Below are 27,962 nucleotides of genomic sequence, written 5' to 3' on the forward strand. Positions count from 1 at the left end.
GAAATACTAAACCCAAATCACACTCCACTCCTCCCCTCTTATCACCTCTTCCCACCGTTCTTCCTCTGGGACCTCGCACTCAAGAAACTCACTTGTTAAGGGCCCACAATACTACTTTTCCCCAGAGTCAAGTTTAACTTCCAAGGAAGAGATGCAAACCCAAAAGGGAAATGTATCTCTTCCCATCACAAAGCAAATGCTAGTCTAGAAGAGTCCCTGTGTCCACATACACTGCTAACTGGGGTTGTAGCAACACAGGCAATGTTTCTGAGACATGCTCCCTTAGTGTCATTACTAGGGATCTCCTGTCTGAGCACCCACAGGGTAGTACCTCCCTAGGACAAAGGAAGTTAGAAACATATGCTGCCCTCACCACTGTGAGCACATCTCAGAGCATATCTCAAAGGATGTGCTCCTAATCTCTTTCAACAAGCTTAGGAGGATTAGAAGCACACACGGATGCTTTTGAATGTCTCCTAAAGGCCAATGTGTTTAAAACAAACAAACAAACAAACAACTGGTCTCCTGGGTAGTGCTACTGGAAGGAAGGTAGTAGGTCCCTTAAGAGATAGCAAGTGTTTAGGTCATTAGGGGTGTGCTCTAGGGATCCCGTCTTTTGCATTTTTCTTTTCTTCCTGGCCATGACATGAGCAGTTTTAGTGTTCCACATACTCCTGCCACAATGTGCTACCTCACCACAGTATTAAAACCTCCCAAGACTGTATGTGAGCCTAAATAAACCTTTTCTCTCTGTAAGTTGATTGTCTCCATTATTTTGTTATGGTAGCAGTAATCTAAAACAGGTTTCTTCTCAAAGAAACTCTTCAAAAGACTTTACCCATCAAATTTCTAGTTTTGTCTGCGCTTAACTCATTTTCTACAAAATCCTCCATTTCTCCGCCACTCCAAGAAACCCTAAAAGCAACAGGTAAACTGCTCCCCTTTCTTCTCTACTTCTACTCCTTTCCTTCTACCTGTGTGGTTAACTAATCCATACTCCAGCTAAGGACAACATAAGACCTCAAGTCATCTCCTTGAACTGCAAAGAAGTAACCCTTCACTGCTTCCACTTACATGGCATACTCTCTCACCACGTGTTAAAAGTCTGCCTGAAACCCTAAGGTTGCATCCATCCCAAGAAGCTGACTCAAGTACTCAGCAGATGAATATGGCTCCCTCCCTCCCAGCACCACAAAGCTTCATGGCACACCACACTGAACCTTCTCTCATCAGCACATACATGACTTGGCTGTGCTGAATCGTCATAAACAATTAAAACAATTCAGTTGTTTGTAAAGGGCCTATCACTAGTTGAACACAGGCCTGCACAAAAGAGAGAGACAGTTCTCAGAAGCACAGCTATGTCAAGGTAACGAGGTACTACACTAACTGAAATAAGCATAATGAAAAACAATACACATAAGTTCACACATTGGCCAACTGTATGTGGTATATAAAGAATAGATTTGGAGAAATATATTCTAATCCATTGATAGTAATAGTGAGGGCCTACTAGCTTTAAGGGGATCATTGTAATGCTATAAATCATCTAATGTTAATGTTTTAATTATGGTGATGTAATATCTCGAGTCAGGAAATGTTATTGGCATGGAAAGGAAGACAAAATTCAACTCTCAGGAAGCTTCTAATCTGGCTGCTTTAGTAAAATTCATGCCCAGAGAATGAGAGTAAACAAAGATAATATAAAAAATGCAATTATCTGGTCCTCAGAGGAGAATGGGGCGGGGGGGGGGGTATTACAAGATGCAGTATGCATGTGAGTGGAGTGGAATTAGGGCAGAACTGCAGAACTGGTGAGCCACCATAGGGACTGCTCAAGCTCTCTAGGACCCCTCAGGTCTTACTTTCCCAGTCTCCAAAGCAACAAATGTAAAAACCTTTCTTTTCTACAGTTACATCATTTTGAATGTAAATAAACCAAATTCAATCTTTTCCTGTTTTTTTCATACCAGTCCTGGGGCAGAACTCAGGGCCTGGGTTCTGTCCCTGAGCTTTTGTGATCAAGACTAGTGCTCTACCACTTTGAACCACAGTGCCATTTCCAGTTTTTTGGTAATTAATTGAAAAAGAGTATCATGAACTTTCCTGCCCAAGTTGGCTTTGAACCATTATCCTCAAGATCTCAGCCTCCTGAGTAGCCTAGGATTACAGGCATTGAGCCATCAGCACCTGGCTTAAACAAGCTAAAAGAATATCACAAACATGCCTTTCAAAAAAAATTGCCAAAAGAGGGCAATCTGGCTGCAACATCTGTCACCCCATTGATCGCCAGGGTTGATTGGGCTGATTTGGCTGACTAGGCGGGTGTCCCCTTCCTCCCTCACCGTTCCATGTACGTCCCTCCCAAAGCTGCGTGCTCGGTCGAAGAGGACAACCATCCCCGGTAGAGGAGGACCGGTCTTTGGTCAAGGGTATACGAGTAGCTGTGCTCCCCTGCTAGAACCTCCAAACAAGCTCTCAAAAAAAATTGCCAAGCATGGTGGCTCATGCCTATAATCCTAGGATAGCTAAGTGCAAGGTTGAAATCAGAAGAATTAGCAGCTAGAATTTAGCCTAGGCAAAAAGTTCAGGAGATTTCATGTCAACCAATAAAAAGCCAGGTGTGGTAGTATGAACCTGTTATGCCAGCTATGTGAGCGGCATAAAGAGGAAGACTGCAGTCCAGGCCTGCCTGGTCCAAGAACAAGACTCCATCCAAAAAACTGATCATAATGAAAGCAAAAAAGGCTGAGGGGCATGGCTTCAGTGGGACAGCACTAGCAGGTACAGGACTAGCAAGTACAAGTTTTGAATCTGAATTCAAACCCAGTACTTCCCACCCCCACAAAAAAAGTGCCAAAATATTTGGGGACAGAAGAAATGCAAAGATAATTTAGAAGGTGCCTCTTACCTTTTACTCAACTTGCCCTAATGTTCATCTCTTACGTAACCATAGCACATTGGTCACACTTGGACAGTAACATGGCCTCAATGTTATTATTTGGACTTTATTTAGATTTCACCCGTTTTCCACTGATACCCTTATTCTGTTGTAGAATTCCAGCGAGGGCACCACACTGCATTTGACAAGACTTACTTTGAAACAAGCAAATATTTTACTATTATCTATTCTTCCCTGGTAAGAAAATGTTCTGGGACTGAGGGCAAAGCCTTAATCCTTGTCCTCTCTGCATCAAAGCCAGCAATCTTTGACACAATCTGCCGCTTCCAAGGGAACAGAATCTGATCCACAGGAAGATAAAAACCCAGACAATGACCAAACCTCTTAACCCTCCATAAGCAGCCCCAGCCCTGGCCTCTCTCCACAGCAACTAACTGGCATTTTAAAGTAATTTATGTTAATTGCACTGGGGCATCTAGGAACACTACAAAGCAAACTAGCTTCAAACAAAAAGGCTCAAGAGAGAAGCTGAACAAAAAAATTAATTTTGTAAAAAAACCTATTTCTATTGCAACTTGTTTTTAAATATATGTTCTGAGTCATACACCATTAGCCATCTCAATTTATTAATAATCTCAGGGCTAGCAACGATCTAAGATCACGCAATGATGAAATCTTGCATTAAAAAAGAAAATGAAATGTCTACACGCAAACATTAAGCAGGTAGTCAGCTGTGATGACCAGAGAAGATTGGGACTTTTTAACCAGAACACAAGGTAGAGCAAACAAGAGGAAAAGTCTCATGAATCTGTAACTCAAACTCTGTCAAGAAAAATGCTCTCTGCTTAGCATGAGGTTATTGTAGCAATCACTGGTTCAAAGAAAGTTCTTTGGAATTCCTTCCTCCTGTCCCTCCCACCCCCAATCAAAGGCTTGAGATGGGAGGAAAAGGCCTCTATATTCTCCAAGACCCTTCTTTCAGCTCAGGAAATGACGGTGCTGTTTTGGCATTTTAAAGCAAGAACAAATTCTTTAGCTATAAAATCCACTTTGTAGACAGAGTCAGCAAGACAGCTGTTTATACAGAAACCTTTTCCCCCTTCCCTCTAAGCCCCTCAGCGATTCCTATCAGTAATAAAACATTGGCTAGAACAAAGAAAAATGGAGTTTACAAACCAGAGAGGCAGCTACACACAGCTAGGCACCCGAATACCAGCTTATCCCAGTTCTAGGGGACCCTCTCAAAACTTTCCTCACCTATGCAAGAAGGAGAAACAATCTCCCCCAAAGCTCAGTGACTTTTAACAGCACCAGCAAAGTGACTTTTGGGGGGAGGCTAGGGGGTGGGTACCTGTGCTGGAGCTTGAACTCAGGGCCTGGGTGCTGTCCCTGAGCTTTTATTTTTTTACCCAAGGCTAACACACTATAACTTTAGCTCCACTCTGGGTTTTGGTGGTTAATTGGAGTTAAGAGTCTCAGATTTCCCTGCACAAGGTTACCTTCAAACCATAATCCTCAGATCTCAGCCTCCTGTGCAGCTAGGATTACAGGCATGAGCCACAAGTGCTGGGGTTCCAAGTTATTTACAGCAAGACCCTGTAGCCATGGCAAAGCTCCGTGACCCTGACAAAGTCATCTTTGCCAAGCCCTAAGCTCTGGTGCTTGCTCTCTTTTTCAGGTTCACAACTTATACACCCTCCTCTCTCCCTTCCTTGCCAACCATGAACAAACAGGGTGATGTTAGGTAGATGTATTCATGTCTCCTCAGGGACAAAAGATTTGAGAAGGGGGCACGAAGATGCTCTCCTCAATACCCACCATGGGGAGCCAAATCCCAACCCAATTTGTTCCTCTTTCCTCTAAGGCCCAAGTCAAAGGTCACTACTTCTAGGAAGTTCACCCAACTTTCCAGACTGCTTCAGCATCTTCACTTGTTGATTTAACTCCCACCCAGTGGTCTTCGAATGCAGACTATACATTCAAAGGCAAATGAGGCTCTGTACAAGTCTGGGAAATCATATGAGCCATGCCCTGAATCCAGCCCAAGGCAGGGGATCAACAAATGTTTGTTCAACTAGTGAGCAAAACTCAACTACCCCCCAGAAACTACATCACTAAATGCTAATTACCACTAGCTGCATGAATAATAAATGAAGAAAGCAACTAACAAATGCCTCCTTGTCTGCCAAGTTGCCATGTCCTTTGGGAGCACAAAGAAGGGATCAACTGACTTGTGGCTGTGGCAGGATGGTATGTGACCGGCTGGGAAAGAAGACAGAGCCACCCACAGCTAGCAGCTAGCAAGACCTGGATAAACACATTCACTTCTTCACCTAGCAGGCAGGAGAGCTGTTTTCATTGACACATTCAGAAACAGTCCACAGGACAGCAGAGCTGCCTAAGGATAAACTCCACTCCTGGAATCTTTCTCCCATCACACCCACCCCAATGATACCCTTCACTAGTTAATCTGCCATAGCCACCAGCAGCATGGCTGGCCCTACAACCCAGCCAGCATTTTAAAATCAGGGCAGGGGGTGTGATTCAAGTGGTAGAGCACCTGCCTAGCAAGCATAAACTCCAATGCTACTACCAAAAGAAAAAAAGCAGATGCTCCCTAGGACCCACTGAAGGGCTATATTGAGCAAACAGAGGCAAGATTGATGCTCTGTGAAGCACCTCTCTCATCCTGCTCACTGGAATAAAAAGGAGCTAGATACTGCTGGGTCTAGGATTCATTCTATCCCTCAAAAATAAAGAAGTCCATCACCAGAAGCCCTCTTTCGCATCACTGCCAGGTAGTATCCACCTCTTATACCCCAATTCCCACACCCCTGGGAAAAGATAGAAATGTGCACACACACACACACACACACACACACACACACACAGAGGTGACAGCGAAAAGTCCACATGCACTGCCTATCCATCTTCAACATCTAACAGATTATGTTCCTTTAAAATAAATAAATGAATGCCCTGATTATATATTTAAAGGATGTGCTATATATCCAGAGGGAAATTTCTGATCTGATACTTGAGCCTCTTCTTATTCTTCAAATAATCAAACACTGGCAAAGCACAGTCATGCACTTGGTGGGGGTGGGGGGGAGCAGTACAGTATGGAGGGGCTCCACCATTGGCTCTCAAGAGCCCAACAGCCCCAGGGCCAGGAACCTCACTGATGGCACAGTGGGAACACAGGCTGTACACACCTTTGGAACAGTAAGCAGAAATGTCACAGCAATGGCACAGGGAAAGCCCTTCCACAGCAGGGCCCTAAAGAAGATCTCTACCCAGCCTCGCCTGCAGACCCAGGCACTGGCTTCCTCCAGAAGCAGCTCTGTAAACTACTGGTGCTCAATACCACTGGCCAAGTAGATGGGCTTTTGCTTGTAACTTTACTGAGGATAAACAATGAGCTTTTCAAACATTCAGCTTTTCTATTAGAGGACCTCTACAAAGGAACAGTATTTTATTTGGAGGGGTCAAAGATCAGATCATTACTGAAAAGGACCTCAAGCTAAAACCTTTGACAGTGGGAAGTCTTTCCCCCTGGCAATCAGGGTATTGTCTGGTGGGCTTTCTTAAACTGCAGTGCACTTAGGAAAGTGCAGGTCTATTTATAGGAAGGTTGTGGTACACATTGGGACTTTTGTCAGCAACCCAGTAAGTTCCTAAGACAATCACAGAAAGGCTCCATTTCCAGAAAACCTCTTCAGCTCCCAATACATTGGTCTCGGTCATTTTCTGCGGTGCACTTTTCTCTGTGACTGCATCCTCCTTGCCTCAATGATATTCTCTACTCATTTCTCAGCAGTTGTACACTAAGACAGCCACCACCTCACCTGCTAGCCTCCCTGAGAATGGGGACTGGTTTTTTTGTTCTTGTTTTCCTCCCTGTCTCCCATCCACTAGTCAGTGCTTGGCAGGCCCATGGTGGAAACTCAATCAGTAAGTTTACTCCATAAAGAAATCCCTTCTCATTTAGGCCTGTTAGAATGTAATGCTAATGAGGCCAGGGTCTTGAGTCCCATACCCCTTTCACTCTCTCCCCCTGCACTTAGAGAAAGCTGTTCAATGGCCAAACAAGTGATGGCTGGCCACAAGACGGACAAGGCCAAACTGCAGACAGCCCAAGAGAATCCATCGTCCTGCAGGGAAAGCCATTCAAGTACAGGTCCAACTGACAAAAGGTCAGGTGTGTCTTTCCACACAGGAGAAGAAGCAGAACCAATCCATCTTTCAGCATCCCCTAATAGTACTAAGCAGCATGTTTAGCTGTTATTTCAATAAGCCTTATTAAGACCCAATTTTCTTGGGTCTTCTTTCAGATTCTGCAGCATTAAAAGCCTCGCTGCTTAATTACATTAGGAGCACCTGTATATATTATGTGCAATAAATCAACTTTAATTTACCACCACACAAGGCTATTCATCTTCTCTGGGTTATTTATTGCTCAGTATTATTGGTGTTGAATTGTATCCTCTCCGCTGTTAAAGAACAGTTGGGGTACGAAAAGCCAAAGCTGTATTTCAGCACACTCCGGGATGCAGATCACACATGTACCCAGCAAAAGGGAAAGAAAGAGAAACATATAAGCCATCTTGGCAATCTGCTCCTTGCTATTTTCCTAAAACACTCCCCAAACATTTTGATGTTTTCTTTTGCATGCATGCATGCACACACATACCAGTTACCGACTAAAAAGACCCAACCTGTAAAACAAGCATACAGCTCCTACCAGCAAAGCAAGAACTGGGTGTGGGATGCTGGCTCCAAAGGAAGCAGGCACAGGGAGATGCCGCAGGCCACAAGCCACAGGAGACAATTCCTCTCTCCCCTGATGCTGACTTCATGGACATTATGCAATTGGGACCTGATCCTGGGACAGTGATGAGCAGGGATGGACACACATACACACACCCCTCTACATGTGAACCAAGGCCCAAATGATGACCTCAGAATAGACAGAAGCACTTCCCAAGTAAGCAGAGGTGAAAAGGATATACTTCCTCTTGTGATGACATGACCTTCTCATCCTTACAGAATCTGAAAAGTACTGCCATTGAGGAGTCATGGAGTTATCTGCAGACCCCAGGCATCACTGTCACTTGAGGTGGTCAACAGATTGTTGGACACTATGCCGCCCCCCCACCCTTACCCCCACCCCCTATAAAGACTCTGATTTCAACCCAGCCAGGAAAGGGCCAGTAGATCTTTCTGGACAATAAGGTTTAAGAAACCACCACTGTCACCAAACCTGACCAGCAAAGTTAACCATCCATTACAACAGAATAATATTACTAACAACCTAAGGGTGACTTCATGCTGAGCATCCAACCTGAACTTGCACTAGCTCCTCACAACAACCCTGAAAGGATGCTCCCTCACTCCCATCTCATAGAAGAGAAAATTAAAGCACACAGAGGTAGCTGGCCCATCTTTTTAACTAGCTGGGCAGTCTGGTCCCTGTCAGTGCTCACTGCCACTAAACAACTCTACAACTGTGCCTGTCCAAGGCCAGACTCCCCATATCTGGTCCAGCTAGACAAGTTTTTGATTCTAAATAAAAGGGAGGCAAAGTCACCAAGACATCAGGATCCCACCTCCATCACCTGGAACCCTCCAGTTCCCCTAAGTTCAACATCTGAAATTCCTACGTGGCAACTTGGGCCACAGGTTAGTCGTGACTCTGAGCTTCCCACTCACACGCTCCTTACTCGCTTGCTTACCAAAAGCTGGAGAATAAGAGCATGGTACTCTGGGCTGTGTTCCTGCCGCAGGGAAGCCAAACCCCTACCCCTGGGAAAAAAACAATATCACCCCCTGTAACTGACATCGCGCTTCTTCCTTCAAGCCAGGCCACTGAGGTGGATTTCACGGCACACATCTGACTTTTTTACAAGCGCAGCACACACATTCAACTTTCATTGGATAATTTACCTTTAATCAGAGCCTAGGAAAATCTCTGGACAAGCAACCAAAATCTCTGACAATTCCTTCTAGACTCATCTGACCAGGAGACGGGGTGAGGGTGGAACTCGGAAAAGAGGACCACAGAGTTCTGACAAGCAAAATTTTTATTAAATTAAGAGTCCATTGAGTATATGCAGAAAAGCCAGTTCCTCTGAGTGACAAATGTGAACAGAGGGCAAATCAAATTTATAAGTATGTAACCAATCTCCTCAAGCCCAAACAAGAGTGCCCAGAGTCCTTGTATGCCTACTGACTCTTGTTAAAGTTCTAGCTCTGAAAGGCTCCCCAGAGATGCTGGCCCAGGGACAGGGAAACTTAATCAAATGAGACAGAGGGCTACTGAAGACAGGGGCACCAAACCCAAAGCATTTGGCTGGTAACCTGAAGTAGCCTAGGTCTGGTGACATTTTTCAGGAACCTTCCTACTGTTGAAGTCTGAATACTTCATTGGCCAGGGTCCAATATATGTTACAGAACTTCACAGTATTTGTGACTTCTCTCCCCCTCTGGATGTAAACCACATATGGTGTCCCATCAATGCTTCTCAACCAGGAAGGCTCCCTTCACCCCTCCTAGGACATTACTTATAATAGCAGGGAGATGGCAACTGGTTGTCTACCAGGTAGAGGCCAGGGATGCTGCTAAACATCCTACAATAAAGCACCCCAATGTACCCCCATTCACACACACACACACACACACACACACGCACGAAAAAGATTACCTGGCCCAACATAACAGTGCAAGGTTGAGAAACTCAGGGTCAGAGCACTCAATAATTAAAGATGTCAACACAATCTTCCCATAGATTCTGGTCCTCTTGTCACCTCATCCCCACCCCACTAAACCAAGCAAGTAATAGAATCCACACCAATGCCATGTGTAGTCTAGACATCAATCCAGCCTTGACTCCGAGCCGAGGAGCTGCACCTTCAATCTCTAGCACTCTGGGAGGGGCTGTTGGAGGTGACACAGGTAAGTGGGAACTTTGTGAGGTCATCCCTCAATTCTGCAGAGCCTCAATTTCTGCAGAGGAGAAAATGGCATTAAAAAAAACCCTCCTAATAATGCCACACTGTGACCCCCTAGCACACGGAAGCAGAAGGAACAGACTGGTAAGTGTGGTAGCAACACACACTCTTCTTCCTGTTCCAAAACCAGGCGAGGTGCTCTACAAGATGTCCCATTGCTTCCAACGCCCACCAGACAAGTCTTCTCGGCCTCATTTTTTTTTTCCTGGTCCTGGGGCTTGAACGCAGAGCCTGGGCTCTGTCCTTGAGCCTTTCTATGCTTGAGGATAGCACTCTACAACTGAAGCCACAACATCACTTCTGGCTTTTTCTGTTTATGTGATACTGAGGAACTGAACCCAAGGCTTCATGCATGCTAGGCAAGCACTTAACCACTAAGCCACATTCCCAGCCTAAAATGTTTTTTTGTTTGGTTTTTTTTTTTTGGCCAGTCCTGGGCCTTGGACTCAGGGCCTGAGCACTGTCCCTGGCTTCTTCCCACTCAAGGCTAGCACTCTGCCACTTGAGCCACAGCGCCGCTTCTGGCCGTTTTCTGTATATGTGGTGCTGGGGAATCGAACCTAGGGCCTCGTGTATCCGAGGCAGGCACTCTTGCCACTAGGCTATATCCCCAGCCCTTTTGTTTGGTTTTTTAACGGTATTTTTTTTTTGTCTTTCCATTTTTGTCTTTCCATTTTCCTAGCACTTGCTAGGCAATCGCTTTGCCACTGAGCTACATCCCAGTCCCTCAGCCTCATTTTAAAGACAGCACACATGAAACAGAAAGGCTATGGAACTTAGCCAGGCCACATAGCCAGTATTCAATCCCTGTCTCCAAAGAACAGGCTCTATCTACCATACTGTCTGTATCAACCATATCATACTTGCCTCTCCTCCCAAACTGCATACCTGAGACAGGAGGAGAGAAGAAAGAAGGAGCAAGCTCCAAATCCACCTAGGCCTCCTGCTCCTGGTACCTGCCTTACCCTACACATCCTCCCTCCAGCCTCGCCCTTCTCTTTAGGAAAAGGGTTCCATCACCACTTAGACTTCTGCTCTGCCAATAGTGTCTCTGTCCTGCTGTCTAGGGTGTGAGCTCGGGCCTCTGATTCCATCCCTACCCTGCTGAAACAATACACCCTGCCTTTCCTCAAGGCAGAGGTATACCAAAAGCCTCCTAACTGACCAACAGCCCCTGCTCCTACCAGTGCATGGTACTGAAGCAAACCAGAACACCACACATCAATGCAACCAATAACCACACTCTGGGGGCTGAGAAAGCAAGTCAGACCCATATGCCCTTCAGAATACACATAATATGTTCTCTGTCCCTTGCATCCTCTCCAAATCCAGCCAATAAGGAATGGTGGTAAGGACAGGTGGGTGGGACAGGAAGCTATAGATCGCTTGGATTCCAAACTCAGGCACAGCAAGGTTTCCAAGACACTACACAAGTGGCCCCTTGGGCTGGATGTTCATTGATTTGTACTTTCCACACGGCCCTGAGGCATTCTTGGGTTCCCCAACAGGCCCTCAGATATTAACATATTACAAAAAAAAGGTTTCAAAAGCTGGGCACCAGTGACTCACGCCTATAGTCCTAGCTGTTTAGTAGGCTAAGATCTGAGGTTCAAGGTTAGAAGCCAGCCACAGCAGGAAAATCCATAAGACTCATCTCTAATTAACTACCAAAAAGCCAGAACTGGAGGTATGGCTCAACTTGTAGAGCACTGGCCTTGATCAAAAAAGTTCAGAGTTAACGCCCAGACATTGAGTTCAAGCCCCATGACCAGCACCAAAAGAACAAAAGGTATAGGTATCACAGAAAAAAAGAACAGAGCTTTGCAAAACCACATCTTTATGGAATATGGAGACCATGGCTAGAAAGGCAAAAAAAAAAAAAGGATGCTTTCTTTTGAATGTCCAACACCAAGAAAAACAGTACTTCATCATTCACTGCCATAAAGTCCAGCCCCTCTCTAGGCCTCTGCTATACCCAGGTCAGCTGTCCTCTGGGCCTCCCATACTAATTTCCCAAGAAGCCTAACCTAACATTGGCATCTTAACAAGCACTGCTGGGTGGCTTCCTCACGTGCCCCAACAGAACACAAGTTTCCCCATTCCGTTGGTTCACTGGTGGGGAGGAGGCAGATTTACTGGAAGGTCATTTTGCCTTAGGAAAAGAACAAATTAAGTTGAGGCCCTCCAAGGGCTGGGAAATACACTCTGTCAGAGCAGCGACCTTGAGCCCTGCAGTTTAAGGCAGGAAAGGTCACAGGCCTGGCAGCCCCTGGCAGATCCCAGTGATATGGTCACCTCTGAGAAGCACAATTAGCAACAGTGGCACACCAAACCTCTTTATTGGTTACCTCTTAAACACTCCAGAAATCTGTCAAATTCCTCACAGAAGAGCCAGGACAAAAGTACTCTCAGCAGGAGGGGGAAGCCAGGACTAGCTCATGAGCAATTAGTGAATCAATGATTCCCAGAAACTGACTTAGACCAGCAGCTCTTATTAGGACCCTCGAGGAAACACAAGGACACACAGCTTCTATGAGAAACTAAAGCTTAAAAAAAAAAAATCTCCACCAAGCATCAGTGTTTTCCAACTTAAAAACACTTAAATGTGTGCTTACTTTGAAAAAAATTTTAATCTATTTGTGGGTTGTTTCCAGAGGGAAGGAAGGCAGGCAGGAAGGTAGGCAGGGAAGGAGGGAGAAAAGGAGGGAAGAAGAGAGGGAGGGAGGAAGGGAAGAAAAGATAAAGAAAGGAAGAAAGAAAAGAAGGAAGGAGGGAGGGAGGGAGGGAGGGAAGGAGGGAGGGAGGGAAAGAAGGAAGGAAGGAAGGAAGGGAGGGAGGGAGGGAGGGAGGGAGGGAGGGAGGGAGGGGAGGGATTAGTCATATTGTTGTCTCTCAAAATCCCAGAAATAAAACAGGAATCACTTATCAGAAGGAGGGAACAGAGACAGATAGAGAGTATCCACACTTGCTTGCCAGTAAGCAAGCAGGCTAGCTAATCTGAACAGCATGACCCTGCCCTGGCCCTCATCAGAAATGGTAGGGTATGAAATAGATCGAGTGTAGAGGGCCTCTCCCACTCCATCCACCTTGGATGAAAAGGTATTGATCCAATACCCTGAGTCACATGATTCATGTGACAAGGAATATCTTTCGATTTTCTTTTCCTCCCCATAGCCCTTCACCCAACCAAACACTTGTTCGGGGAAATCAAAACTGCACAAGAGAAAATACTCAGAGCCTTTGCTATCTGACATACAATGAGAAAAGAAAACATTTCTAAAAATATAATGATGCTTGCTGGGAAAACAGGGTTCCAGTGACACAGGAATACTTCTTTGGGGAGATGTTCCTGTAACTGCTTTTAAACAACCAGTTCTAAGACCACAGAATTCAAAACAGCTACTAAGAACACAAAATCTTCCCAGACACAACTGTGGGTACCAGGGACTACAGAAATTTATTGAAATGCTGCTGGACAGCACACAACTATTCCCCCCTTCCCCCCACCCACCTCCCTGAAAGGTCCCGACCATTGCCAGTTTTCCCCCCTCTCCCTGGAGCAGCAGAAATGATAGAGTTTAACGTGACTTTCACAGTCACTGCAAACTTCTGTGTTCATTCCATTGGTTTGTGTTTTGCCAAGCTGCTAATCTATTTATTCTATTGCTGTTGAAAGACAATGGCAAAAGAACACCCCCCCCCCAAAAAAAAGGAAAGCTTTCTTCCCAGAACAAGGAGAAACATGGGTAACCTTGAACTCTCCTGACAGCATGTGCTGCTAGCTCATCTTGCATGTGGCACATGGGCCAGCACCTTGAGCACTCCTTGAGCACCCCACTTCCTTAGCTATCTAAAAAAAGGAGTGAGCTAGCAGAGAGATGCAACTTTTTTCAAAAGTTGAAAAGAAAGAAATCCCTGAGACACTAAAACTAGTCTGCACACAACTTCCCCTTCTTCCTCCTATTAGGTTTTCAGAAAGAGGCAGCTTATAAAGAGTAAATTCAGAAAACAAAACTCTGCTTAGCTCATTAGCTTTGATGCATTGTTACCAACTTGCTTTCCCAGAGCGCTTAAAAAAAAAAGTTTTAATTCCAACTGATTGAGAGTACAGTTTGGTAAACCTTTGGCCAACTTCATCTCTTCATCTCCCCTACCTTCACCCCCAGCAGCAGTAGCGTGGACCTCACAGACTAGACTAGCATCAATTAGGGGAGAGAGGACAGCAAGCCTTCCTCATCTCCCAAGAGAAAGAAGACAACATCACTGAGCCCCATGGTAAGAGGATAAAAGAGAGCGAAAGAGAGAGAGAACGTGAGAGAGAGAGAATACATTTTTTAAACTTTCATTACTATCTCCTACAGTATTCTAATGAATTTTTTAATTGGCATTAATGTTTTATATGTGTTAACAGTCAAACCCAACGTCTCTTCCCCCTTAGACCCATCTTTTAAAAAAATGTTTTTACAGATTTCAAAGTGGGCTGTGACTGCACAGCTGTAGAGAACAAACTTGTCGAGAGGAAAACCACACATACGCACCCCTAAAATACATACATAGAGCACCTAGGTTTATTTTTTGTTTGGAGTGCGAGACACAGCAGTGTGAGCGGGTTCTGGGCCAGCAGCTGCACAGCACACATCGGAGAGGGTGGAGACAAACACAAGGCCTTAGCTCCAAGGACAGCTGAACTGAGGGCCACCTAGGAAACTGCAGCCAGGCATCACCAAGACAACCAGACCAGGTGGAGGGCCGGGCATGGCCAACTCCCTTGACTCTTATAGTAAAGAAGGGGGGAAACTGACAGTGATAAAACGAAACCAATACTTGGACATTGCTCAATTCTGTGGGCTCCTTTTTAGAAGTGAAAAAAGAAACTGTATCTTGGGGTTGTGCTGGTCCAGAAAAACTAAAGCAATGGGCTTCTTGTTAAGAATCTGCTCTTCAATCCCCTCCAGTTGGCCATTTTTGTTGGCACTGGGTCCTTTCAAAGACTACTACAAATCCAGAGCAGTTAACAGTTCCTAACTCAAGGGTCTCTCAGAAACACAGTCAGGTTGGACAACAGTAATGGTCCTTTTGAATCCTCACCAACATGCCACCCTCCACTGTGGGGCCTGGCACAGAGGCCCCTAGACTCTGAGGGAGTCACCACCTGAAGGCTGAGCTTCCCGGAAGGTCACTGTGTCCTTGTCCTTCTGACACCCTTCACTGAGCAGGTCCTCCCACATGAGGCCCAGCAGCACTGGCTTTGCAAGCTCTGGAACCAAATGTTCAGAGCCTGAATTGAGTATGTGTGTTTGAGGGCTGTTTTTGCTTTAGGGAATTTGGAAGAGACTATTTTTCTCTCTCTTTCTCTCTCCTGACCTTCCCCTCCCCCATGTGCCCCTCCCCCCCTTTCTCTCCCTTTGTAACTAAATATAATTTTGCATGGTCTTTAAGTGGCTTCAGGCTTGGCATTTGTCTCAAACACATCTCTAATGCATCAGGAGTCCAAAATCTGTTTCTGATTATAACCAACAAATCAAGCCCCCCCTGAAGTGAGAGCAGAGAGATTGGGGAGAGCTGTTATGGACTCTTTAAAGGGTCTGCCATACAAATCGACTTCTGGGTTCTGCCCACAAAGGAAACACTTCAGCCCAGGGACTAACATTACTGACTGACCCCGTGTGGCCTCTACTTATAAACTTCCCAACCACTCATTCCAGAAAGTTTTATGGGAGGGAATGCCACCCCACACCAAATAGTGCTTTCTAAAAGTCCTGATGAGTTTGAAAGGGAAAAGGGAGTAAGGAAGGGGCACACAGCCCCCAACCCAAGCTCCCCAAAAAGGCAAGCTCCCAGATGCAGGAAGAGTAAAAACATTTGATTGTTTAAGGAGTAACAGAGGGCTGCTGGACATGGGCAATTTAAAATTAAATACAACTCCATCACAGATGTTTGCAGCTAAAGGTGAGCATTGTTCTTTTAATAACAGAACACACCACCCCAAGGTACCCAGATGCCTTCTCAATTATCAGTTGCTAGCTGGACATCCAACTGCCCTGTATGCTGCATGCTAGCTGGACATCCAACTGCCCTGTATGCTGCATGCCTTCTACAGATATCTCTAAGAGCAAAGTCTTCCCCACCACACAACCTAACGTAGATGCTTTAGCGAGAGTGGGAAACATCAAGGCCATGAAGTCATTCAGTACATGACAGGACAGACACATATACTGTTCATTGGCTGCCCTCAGCCTTCTACCTGTACTGGTAATTTTGTACAGCCCAAGAATGATGTGAAAAATATCCAACTGATCTCTGGCAGAAAAAAGGTTCCCCACCCCTGCTTCAGAGAAAGTGACTAATGTCTCATCACCAAGGTATGAGACTCAATTATAAAGCCTTCCAAGATTCTCAAGGAATATCTACCTACGTGGCAGAGACTCACACACCCAAAAGCTATGCTACAATATTTGCCCTCTATCCACCCTCTCTCTACTCCTACCCTTCCATGACAGGAGACGGGGGAAGCAGGGTGACTGGTAAAGTCTGTCATACAAAATCGATCGTTCAGACCTGGACAATTATCTGACACAAAGCAATGTCCCACAATCCTGAGAGACAAGCTACACACACACACACACACACACACACACACACACACACACACACCTTTAGCATCTCAGCAAGAATGACGGTAGGAGGCCTACACACACACAAACACACACACACACACACACACACACCTTTAGCATCTCAGCAAGAATGACGGTAGGAGGCCTACACACACACAAACACACACACACACACACACACACACCTTTAGCATCTCAGCAAGAATGACGGTAGGAGGCCTACACTAATTTTAGTATCAGATTTATTATGCAGTAGGGGGCAGGGATTCTTCAGGCCTGTCCCCTATCTCTACGGGGAGAACTAAAAGCCACCTTCAAGATGGCCCCTCCAAAGAACAGCTCAGGGAGGCTGACACACAGAAATTTCCACATTTCTGATATTCCAGAATCCTTGGGAAATAAAACACTGGACCACCAGCACACTTTCTAAGGCCTTTCAAAGCCTTTTCTGTGTGTTTCTGTCTACGAGCTCCCTCTGAGTAAAAGATCACCACACATACCTTACTTTTTTTTTTGCGATGACCCCATCACCCCAAGCAAAGACAGGAAAACCCCAAGGTCCTAAAGCAAAGGTACACTAACATGGTCAAAAATCAAACCCAGGAGTGACAACTCCCAGTCTCCCTGCTCTGATCTCAGGGGAGTCACATTTTAAAATGCCAGTGTCCACAGTTGGCCACTTCAACCTTGCTCCACAGTACAACCTAAAATGGATGGGAGATACATATTCAGGATGTTTTATCTCACTCAGGCTTGCTCCATCAGTTTCTGGACATCTTTTTTGTGTGTGCTTGGCTTTGACTTATTGAATTATCCTACAGAGCTGGACTCTCACTAGCTAGCTGTGACATTTGTCAGTCAGCCTGACTGCTAGACTACAGAAAGCCCTTTTTACACAGAAGTTTTGGTGGAAGCCAAGCACCCATCTTTGATGGACACACCTCTCACGTGTAAATGCAACTTGTGCGTCTCTACGGAGCACCATTCATTCATGGAAAAATGAAGGTACAGTACACTGGAAACAAGACTTAAAAGCATTTTCTGGAAGGCCGGATAGGAAGAACTAGATGGAGTAGGCTGGAGCAGAGCTGGCTTCCAAGAACCCAGGGACAGAGGGAGGGCAGCAACACCAAGCTGCGGGAGAGCAAACTGAGGGATCTCTTGGTGTGCAAAGGTGGACACAGTTTACTGTGCATCCTGTTCATCTGTGAGTCTTCAGATTTCAGTAGAAAAGTAATGTTGTCAGCCCATCAGACAAAGGGGAAGAGTGGCCCAGATGGGCTCGAAATTAGAAGCAGGAGGCCAAGGCATTGCATCCAGCAGAGGTACCAGGAACACATTTGAGACACTAATCCAGCCTCTGTCCATCTCTTAGATTCACTGCTCACCTCCTCCCTCAGCATCCTCACCACAGACACCCTGGCTGCCCTCTGCCTATGCCATACACCTGACCCTTCCCCACTCAAGTTCACTCATCAAGCATAGCCCTGGTGTACTTCTCCAAAAAGACCCTCCCAAACCGCTCCAGGTGGCCTGGTTTCCCAATAACCACAATACCTTTAACAATCAACACATCTTTGTAGCATTGTGCTTCAATCATGAATCGTGCTGTAAGTTGCTTAATGAATATGCCTCACCAAATGCAAACGTTTCAAGGGTAGACTCTGGGCCGTCCTTGTCACAGCTGTAGTCCTATACTCCCCAGCTCTGGGCCCAACTCTGAATAGGAGCTCCTGACACTTGCTACATAATGAGCAAATCAATCTTCCCCTTGCCCTCCTGTACATGTCACACTCCAGCCCATGAGGAGCAGTGTATCACACTCCCCTAAAGCCACGCTGCTCTAACTACTCCTACGCTTGCTGAACTAGCAGCATGCATCAGCTCATGAGGCCTGCTATGTAGAGCCTGGCCTGCCTCTGTCCCGTGTATCCCTTCTGTATGTGGCCAATCTTCCCCGCCAGAGTACTTCCTGATCTACACATCTACCTCTCTGCTAGTGAAGGAGCAGTTGTACCATTTCAGGACCTATAAACACCCTAAACAATTTCACATCCTGGTTCCAGGACCCCCAGGAATACCAAAATCCAACAATGCTCAAGGCCCTTATAGAAAAATTTCACCTAAGCATGTCCTCCTATACACTTCTGATTATCTCCAGATTACTTATAATACCAAATGCAGTGTAGATACTGTATAAATGTCACCATGTATTATTTAAGGAACAATGACAAGTAAAACATTTGTACATGTTAATTATAGACATGATTTTTAAAAATATTTTTACCTGCATTTTCTACCTACACTTGGGAGGTAGAGCCCAGGACACCAAGGGCTGACTATGCATAGACTGTACTATGCTCATTTGCATGGAACCCCCTTCTATCCCAACCTGAAGCACATTCTCTTCCTACTGTCCCTTCAAGAGAGCTACTGCAATAATGTGGCAACATCAAGTGCCCATGGACCAGAAACCCAGTGCAGCCAGTAGGACCAGCTCCACAGCAGCAATGCCACCAAAGGCACAGCCTCTGCCCAGAGTTCAAGTGGCCCCTGTGCCCCACACAAGACATTAATAACTAGTAGTAGTATGGCTTTTAAGTCAGCTCACCAACAGGAGGGCTAATGGGTGAGAAAGCAATGAAAAGCAGAACCTGCACACACTATAAAGCACTCTACATAATGAGCACCCTTCTGTTAAACAAGGTCTTAAACCTGGTGAGGGTCTGCATGTCACTTGAGGGTTGGGCATCCTGGATCCCTCTTCTTCTGAAGTGAACTGGTTTTAGTGTTAAATACAAGAGAAGCCCCAAGTTCCAGTCCCCACTCTCTGACAAGTTTCCCACTACAGACAAAAAAATTGAGAACAGCAAAGTTAAGTGAGCATCCCAAGGTCACACAGCCAGGAAAGTTCTTTCTCTTCTCTTTTCCCTTTTCTCAGTGCTGGGAGACAAAGTCCAAAGCCTTGTGCATGACAGGCAAGCATTCTATTACGGAGCTCTACCCCTAGCTCTACAGCTAGGAAATTCTTAGTCCAGGATGGGTACTGGTGGTTCACACCTGTAATCCTAGCTACTCCAAAGGCTGAGAGCTGAAGATCACAGTTTTAAGCCAGACAGAAAATTTCTCAAGGGGCTGGGAATGTGGCCTAGTGGTAGAGTGCTTATCTAGCATGCATGAAACCCTGGGTTCAATTCTCAGCACCACATACACAGAAAAAGCCCGAAGTTAGCACTGTGGCTCAAGTGGTAGAGTGCTAGGTAGCCTTGAGCAAAAAGAAGCCAGGGGGCTGGGAATATGGCCTAGTGGCAAGAGAGCTTGCCTCGTATACATGAAGCCCTGGGTTCAATTCCCCAGTACCACATATATGGAAAACGGCCAGAAGTGGCGCTATGGCTCAAGTGGCAGAGTGCTAGCCTCGAGCAAAAGGAAGCCAGGGACAACAGTGCTCAGGCCCTGAGTCCAAGGCCCAGGACTGGCAAAAAAAAAAAAAAAAGAAGAAGCCAGGGACAGTGCTCAGGCCCTGAGTTCAAGCTCCAGGACTAACAAAAAAAAAAAAAAAGTTCTCAAGACTCTCTCCAATTAACCAGCAAAAAGGCTCGACTTGAGTCATTGCTTGAGTGATAAGAGCACCAGCTAAGAGCAAAAACAAGCAGGAACACAAGGGCTCAAGTTCAAGACCAGAAAGAAACAAGACTGCCTGCTTCCTAAGCCCCTTCTTTTCTTCCCTAAACAAGGCTGCTTGCCATCATCTGCCCCCTCATTCTTCCTCACTCAACAACAGATGGGGAAACTGAGGCGGCAAGCTGCAAAAGAATTTACCCAAGGTTACATCCAGCTAATTAGCACCAAGCTAGGAAGCAGAAGTCTCTACTATTCTTGGAATTCTCACACCTAAAGAGAGCGGGTCATCTCCTCTCCAGGCCTCCTTTCCTCTCACTGGTACAGAAGAACTCACTGGCTCTTCTACATCCTTGTCCTTGTTGCCACCCTCTCCCAAAAGACCAAGTCAGCACTGGCAAAGCTTGGAGCAAGGGCCTCAAGTCACAGCACAAAAATGAGGTGCCTCCCTTGTCACCTGGTACTCACAGGGGATGTGCTTCAGAGTAATTCAAACATTATCCAATTTGGAAACAATGGAAATGAGTCGTGCCCCTTTCTGAAAGCTAGAAAGATGATTTCTACTTGCTGAAAAGAGAAAAGCAGCAATGGCCAGCTGGGGAGGGTTGCAGCTCAGAGCCCAGCCCACCCGTGCTCTCTTCTCTGGCCCTGTTCCTCCCTCCGCATTCAGGAGAATTGGAAGTGCTGCTGTAGCAGCCAGCCCTTTAATCTTCCCCTTTCCTTGCATTTTGATTCCTTTGACTTCTAAACCCAGAAACTTTCACACACACAAAAAAAAGTAGAGATGTGCAAAAAGGAACCACAATTGTCACGAAAGTTGAAGCCACCTCATCAAGTAACCGAGGTCTAACCCAGCTCCTAATTAATATTAACCCTCCAAATCAGAGTCATGCTCAGAAAATCTTGGATGAAGAGACACAGGGCGGGAGGGGAGTCTCCAATTTTCTTTTTACTTCATCTGGAAAATTAAGAGCACCGCTGATTTGAACAAGAAATCATCAAGGAAAGCAATCACAACTCCACACAGCCCGTAACTCGATGGACTTGGGACGTGTAACCTGCCACTTTCATGTGCTGAAATTAAAATGATTGTGGTGAGAATAGCAATGATAGCATGGGTTTGTCTCTCCTCCTTCATCCTTAGAAAATACAAAAGCCCCTATGGAGGACTGAGGAAAATCAGGCAAAAAATCATCCTGATTTGTCACAATATACTAGAAAACTGGCCAGCATCATCCCAAAGGACAATGGAGGGGACAATGAATGCAGAGAACAGAGGAGGCACCACTAGAGACCCTCTACTTCAAACCCAACACTTGGCTGCTGGTTCTGCATTAATTACAATAAAGTGTTTCATAGCCTAGCGACCACTTAATGGAGCAGCAAATATGGCTTTTTCCCTATAATTAGTCAATGTAATCCACCACCATTTCCCTCCTCCTGGCCACCCTACTGTTCTTCTCATCCCACCCTCCACACATCAACTTCCACATACAACCTACTCCCTGCCACTGGCATACTTACAGTAAGAATCTTGTCCCTGGTCCAGTCAGCACCTGGAAAATTCTACCCAGACAGGGTGTGGAGACCCATATTCTAAGGAGGCTCTAGGGTATGTATGTGGGCTTTTCCAGCCTGACAACAGTTCTAGAAGTTAGGACCTCTCAAGCCAATGGCAGAATGGTCATTTCCTGGAGCTCTGCAAAGCTTACTCCTTATTCATACCAAAGGGTTCATGCTTCATAGATCAAAACTTAATGATCTATTCTAGGCGCCAATAGCTCATGCTTGTAATCATAGCTACATAAGAGGCTGAGATCTGAGGATCATGATTCGAAGCCAGTCTGGGGCAGGAAATCTCCAATCAACTACCAAAAAGCCAGAAGTGGATCAGTGATTAAGAGAGCTAGCCTTGAGCCAAAAAGTTCAGGGCTAGAGACCAGGCCTTGTTCAGGACCCCCTTGCTGGGTCGTGCCTCAAGTGGAAGAATATTTTGCTTATGTGTACACATACACACACACACACACACACACACACACACACACTTCTAGTTACAGAAGTAAAAAACCAACTTTTCCCTCCTGAAGTGCTTAGGTTTGAACTCAGGGCTTCATACTTAACTACGCCCTCACATTTCACCCATATACCTTGGCCCTTTTATGATTTAGTTGTTTATCCAGTAGGGTCTCACATTTGTGCCCAGGACTAGCCTCAGACCATAATTCTCCTACCTAGGTCTCCTGGGTAACTGGGATCCCAGGCAATTATCACCACACTCAGACTGATTTGAGATAGGGATCTCACTTTCTCCCAGGCTAGCCTCAATTGTGATCTTCCCAATGCCTCCAAATAGCTGGAATTACAGGTACAAACAAGCTAGCACATCGAGTCTTAGAATTTTTTTTGGGGGGGGGGAGGTGGGGGGGATCAGTCCTAGGGCTTGAACTCAGGGTCTGGGCACAGTCCCTGAGCCTGTGTTCAAGTTTAGCACTCTACCACTGAGCTATAACACCACTTCCGGCTTTTTTCTCAGTAGTTTATTGAAGATGGGAGTCTCACAAACTTTCCTGCCCGGGGCTGGCTTCGAACTACAATCCTCAGATCTCAGCCATCTAAGTAGTAATTATAGGTATAAGCCACCAGCTGAATTAACATTAAGTGTCAACTACCAGACAATTTATTTTCATTGTCTTATTTAACTTACACAAATCTCCTAGCCTCATTTCCTTTAGGGGAAGAACTGAAGCTCAGTAAGGTTTAAATATCTTCCTAAGGTCACAATTAGGAACAGTAGCAAATTTCAAACTAGGGCACACTGAATCCAAAGCCTGTGCTTCCAGAAAATCACATGCTTGTCTGACAAAACACAATACCCTTGTTTGAATCCAATTTATACCCCTTCTCTACTCAGATTGCATATATTCATTCACACACACACACACACACACACACACACACACACACTTGTGTGTATATATCCCTTTATATTTCTCCAACAATACACAAGAAAACACCTGTAAGGCTGAGGTGCTTATAATTTAGCAAGCTGACAACATTCATCCAAACTTGCAAAAGGAGAGCACCATTCACAACAATGCCGTAAAGTAACTAACTCAGAAACACAGTACTCGCCTGTCCAAGCGATTTAACATGTCAACTCTAATCCTTACCACAACCCCATAAAGGAAATGCTAACCTCCTGTCCATTTCATAGATGACAAAACCAAGGCACAGAAGACTTAGAAAACTTGTTCAAAATCCCACAGCTGGTGATCGGGAGAGCATGGATTTTAATTCAGGAAGCCAGTACTGGAGATTAAGTTTTATCACCCCAATTAAAGTAATAAAAATAACTAAACATGATGGCTCTCTCCTGTAATCCTAGCTACTCAGGAGGCTAAGATCTGGAGGATTTATTTTAAGGCCAGTCTAGGCAGAAAAGTTAGACTCCATCTCCAAAATAACCAGCAAAAGGGATAGGGGCATGGCTCAAGCAGTAGAGCATCAGCCTACACAAGATCCTGAGTGGAAACCCTAATATGGTTAAAATACAGGGGGTAAAGGATGGCATCAGAACTGTATTTGGAACTCTGTTTTCCCATATTATCAGGCCCAAACTTATGTGATACTGAATCCTTCACAACCTGGCTTCAAGATTTCTCTATCACAAACAACTGTTCCATTCAGTCTCTCCTGTCATTATCTGTGCCAAGAGCCCAGAAGGCTGAGGAGTTGTCTCTGGGCAGCTCTTCAACAGACCAAGCACAGGGGGAGATGTCTGAGGATGCTTGAGTTCCAACCCACAAAGCACTTTGCCGACACTTGGAGGTTTGTCTGAAAAGCCCTGAAGATACTGGTCGTCTCCCATTAAGACAATCAGACTTTCTCTTAGGAGGCCTGGGAGGACTGCACACCACCTCCCACCACACATACATACCCCATCATCTCATCTCTCAGGGCATGGAGAAGAGCTTCAGTGACTATCTCCACATCACCTTCCACTCTAACCCACTGGAGTCCTGCTGAAAAGGAACCACCAGAAGAGCTGATACCGGGGACAGCCAGGCTTTGAGCAAACACGATGATTTGGTGATAAAAGCAATCATGACATGCTAGCATGGCAGTGTGCCAAAAACAAGCTGCCCCAGCAAGACTTGCACTCAGAAGAACTTTAATTGAATTCTTTCAGCAAGTGCAGCAGAAAAATTCATGATGAGGTCCCCACCTCCACCCCCCTGATGTGGGTCTGTTCTAGTTATGTGGACTCAACGCAAGTTCATTGTTAACAAGCAGAGGGGAGACATATGGACCTTAACCTGAACATCATGTACTATGGGGAAAATGACCATCCAATCCAAGGATCTTTTTTTATTTTCAAAGTGATGTGAGGAAGGCATTCTGCGATAATCAGCTTTACTACCCCTATTAGTACAGGCAAACAAGTTCTGAACCTGGCTCCCTAGTGAAAAATGCAAAATTTGTGTAATTAAAATTATACTTGTGAAATTCAAACACACTTTAATTTCCTAAGGGCTCCCTAATCAAGTCAGAAGTTCTCACTAAAACCAATTATCTGCTTTGAAAACAGAAGAGAAAACATATACATGTAGGAGTCTTGCAGAGATTCACAACCCAATTCTTTCATAAGTTACAGCATGCTAATTTGACTCTTTTTTCCCCAGGTAGAGAAGACTATGAACCCACTAATGGTTTCTTTTTTTTTTGGCATGTGTGTATCTGTGTGTGTGTGTGTGTGTGTGTGTGTGTGTGTGAGAGAGAGAGAGAGAGAGAGAGAGAGAGAGAGAGTATATACCAGGACTTGAACTCAGGACCAGAGTATACTTTGGCTTTCTTATTCAAGGCTACTGCTCTATCACTTGAGCCACAGCACCACTTCCAGCTTTTTTGGTGGTTAAGTCTCACGAACTTTCCTGCCGCGGCTGGCTTTGAACCATGATCCTCAGATGTCAACATCTTGAGTAAATAGGATTACAGGCCTAGGGCACTGTTACCTGGTTAGTTTATATTAAGTGTTACTTACACAGCTTAAAACATTTGTTTGTTGGTTTGTTGGCCTCCAACTACATAAATGACATGTTTGAGAGCTACCCCTGAGGGAACCAAGTGGAAAAGCTACATCAGCGCTTGCACAATTTTTCCACCCATCATATCCTAGGCCCCAGCCAGCTTTCTTCCTGGAGATCTCACATCAGTTTTTCAAACCCTTGCTCACTGTTTGATGGAAGGTCAACCCATTGCCATGACAGGAAAAGGTGAAGGTCCCAGCTTTCTTATGAAGGAAGTTGACAATAGAGCCCAAGGACTCTTGAGGCCTGCCCTGGAAGTCTGCATTCCCCAGGCTGCTCAACTCCAAAGTGTTGCTCAAAGCCAAAGTGTCACTCTCTTTCTTAACTGGAAATCCTTGCCCAAGAGTACAAACATGGAAATACAGAATATTCGCAGGGAAATGGTCAGAACTCGAACAAATAATGTTGAGCGAGACAAGCCTAGAACACAGAAAACAAAGGGGCATGATCTCCCTGATATATGACTGTTAACAAAGGGAGATGGAGAGACAGTAGAGACCAAGTCTGTGAAACCAAAAACTGCTTGTCAAATAGTATTCCCCACAGGATTGGGGCAGCGACCCAACAGTATGTAACTAAAACCAAACAATTAACATATAAAGGTCAAAAATTGACCTCTCGGGAATACAACAGCTCAAAAGCTATGTATGTACGTTCATATAAGACTACTGTCGACATATGGTCTAATATCGACATTACATTTAAAGCCCTAGGCGAACTTTCTTGGGCGTGGCCACGTGGCTACTGTATATGTTCTTGATACAGTGTATATTGTATATATGTCTACCTAACCTAGAGAAGGGATAGAAAAACAGGGCGTAAGATATCACAAGAAATGTACACACTGCCCTACTATGTAACTGTACCCTTTTTGCACAACACCTTGTCAAAAAATTTGTGTTCAATTAATAAATTAAATTTAAAAAAAAGAAATACTGAATATTCTCTGAGATGTCAAAACATTTAAGAAGTCGTTGTTCCAGGGCTGGGAATATGGCCTAGTGGCAAGAGTGCTTGCCTCCTACTCATGAAGCTCTCGGTTCTATTCCCCAGCACCACATATATGGAAAACGGCCAGAAGGGGCGCTGTGGCTCAGGTGGCAGAGTGCTAGCCTTGAGTGGGAAGAAGCCAGGGATGGTGCTCAAGCCCTGAGTCCAAGGCCCAGGACTGGCCAAAAAAAAAAAAAAAGTCGTTGTTCCAATGTCCCATTTATTCTGCCAATATGACGTATTATCAGTATAGATTTGGGGTTTTTTTTAAGGAAAAAAAAAAAAAAAAGCTCTACACCAACAAGTTTTCTCTTTTCCTGTCCCTACAATCCAATCCCTCTCAGAAGTGAGAATGAGGATTTTTTTTTTTTACACGCTCCCTCAGGTGTGCTAACAGTATCCAGTTCTGTGATTGTTGGCCTACACATCACCCACCCTGGCTCCAGAGGTCCCAGGGAGTAAAACCAAACACCTCCTTGATTACCACACTTCCTTGTTGCTACACATGGAAACAGAGGAGTCAATGTGCACACAGAGCCTGTGTACCCAACAGTGCACCCTGTAGTGTACCCTGCAGTGCACCCAACAGGGCTCAATACTAAAGCTTTCATGAGAAGATGTGGTAAACAAAGGGTGTGAGTGTGCATGCATACATGCATGCGCACACACACGCACAAGCGTGCAGGAGATACACTCAGCCAGGAATAAGTCATGGGAACATGACTCGGCTGGTTCTTTGCCTCCCTCCCACCAGAGCGGTCACCTCATTAATGTCACTCAGCATCACATTTTGCCACACTAGGCCTTTCTGCATGCCATTCCCATAGGCAGCCCCTAAAGCCGGCTTCCATTGTAAACTTCTGTTCTTTGAGAAACTATCAAAAGCTTTGTCTGAAGAAAAGAAAAAATACTCTTACAGGGCCCCCTACCCACTCTTTGCCTGCCCTGCTCGGGTGGCTTCTCTTCAGTGCTTTATTCAACATCACTACACACACAAATCAGGCTCTGAAAGTCGTTTACAATATGTCAGCTTTAAAAAAAAAAATTGCAGTGCCCCATCTATTTGCAATTGCCCAAAGAGAATAATTCATTTCAGTGGAGGATATGGATGAGCCCTGAATGCATTCCTACACCGCTTCCTGCCCTTCAAAACAATAAAAATGTAAAAACCCAGACGAAAAAAGGCCTGAGGTGGAAAAAACGAGAATCTCTTGACCCCCAAGGAATTTATTCTCCTGCATCTTCTGAAGCGCTCTCCCCAGAATGCATCATCAAGACCATTTTATTAGATTTTTCTAAACCCTTGAAATTGTCACATAATTGAAACAGAAACAGCAATTTAGAGCTCCGAATGGATTTCTTAAAAAAGAACCCCATGCTTGCCCAGCCTCACCCACCCCCTGGCCCACTGCTCTTGCCCCTAACCTAAATGTAAGGCCCATACACATAAAACCCTATTTATCTTTTAAATCCTCCCCTGCCATAAAAGTTACACATTCCCCTAATGCCTTAGATTTCAGGACGTTTGGGAGAAACTCATCCCAGACAACAGGCTAAAAAAAGAATCCATTAGCATTAACTTGCCTGTCACAGCCAGTGACAAATAAATGAATGTGATGCTTTCAAATCAGTCATTGGTGGAACTACCCCCAGGCAGATAAAGACCAGGACTGGGAAAAAGAGGGCTCTCAAACAGTGGGGGTCTCAGCTCTTCCCTAGCTATGTCCTAGGGCTG

General features: G+C 45.2%; 1 protein-coding gene and 2 long non-coding RNA genes across 14 annotated transcripts in view; 1 reads left to right on the forward strand and 2 right to left on the reverse strand.

Moving 5' to 3' along the window:
• The window catches only part of Msi2 (musashi RNA binding protein 2), a 369,528-nt gene that overhangs the window by 326,150 nt on the left and 15,416 nt on the right, over positions 1 to 27,962 (reverse strand). The window lies entirely within an intron of this gene.
• On the forward strand, positions 541 to 19,504 carry LOC125365294. Its single transcript, XR_007213684.1, has 3 exons — positions 541 to 552; positions 16,220 to 16,226; positions 18,958 to 19,504. It is a non-coding gene; the product is annotated as an uncharacterized LOC125365294 (long non-coding RNA).
• On the reverse strand, positions 15,969 to 27,906 carry LOC125365292. The gene is made up of 3 exons (XR_007213682.1): positions 27,893 to 27,906; positions 16,685 to 18,086; positions 15,969 to 16,520 (listed from the first exon to the last, which is right to left on the reverse strand). It is a non-coding gene; the product is annotated as an uncharacterized LOC125365292 (long non-coding RNA).

This window comes from Perognathus longimembris, chromosome 17 (assembly GCF_023159225.1).
Source record: "Perognathus longimembris pacificus isolate PPM17 chromosome 17, ASM2315922v1, whole genome shotgun sequence".
Lineage (NCBI taxonomy): Eukaryota > Metazoa > Chordata > Mammalia > Rodentia > Heteromyidae > Perognathus > Perognathus longimembris.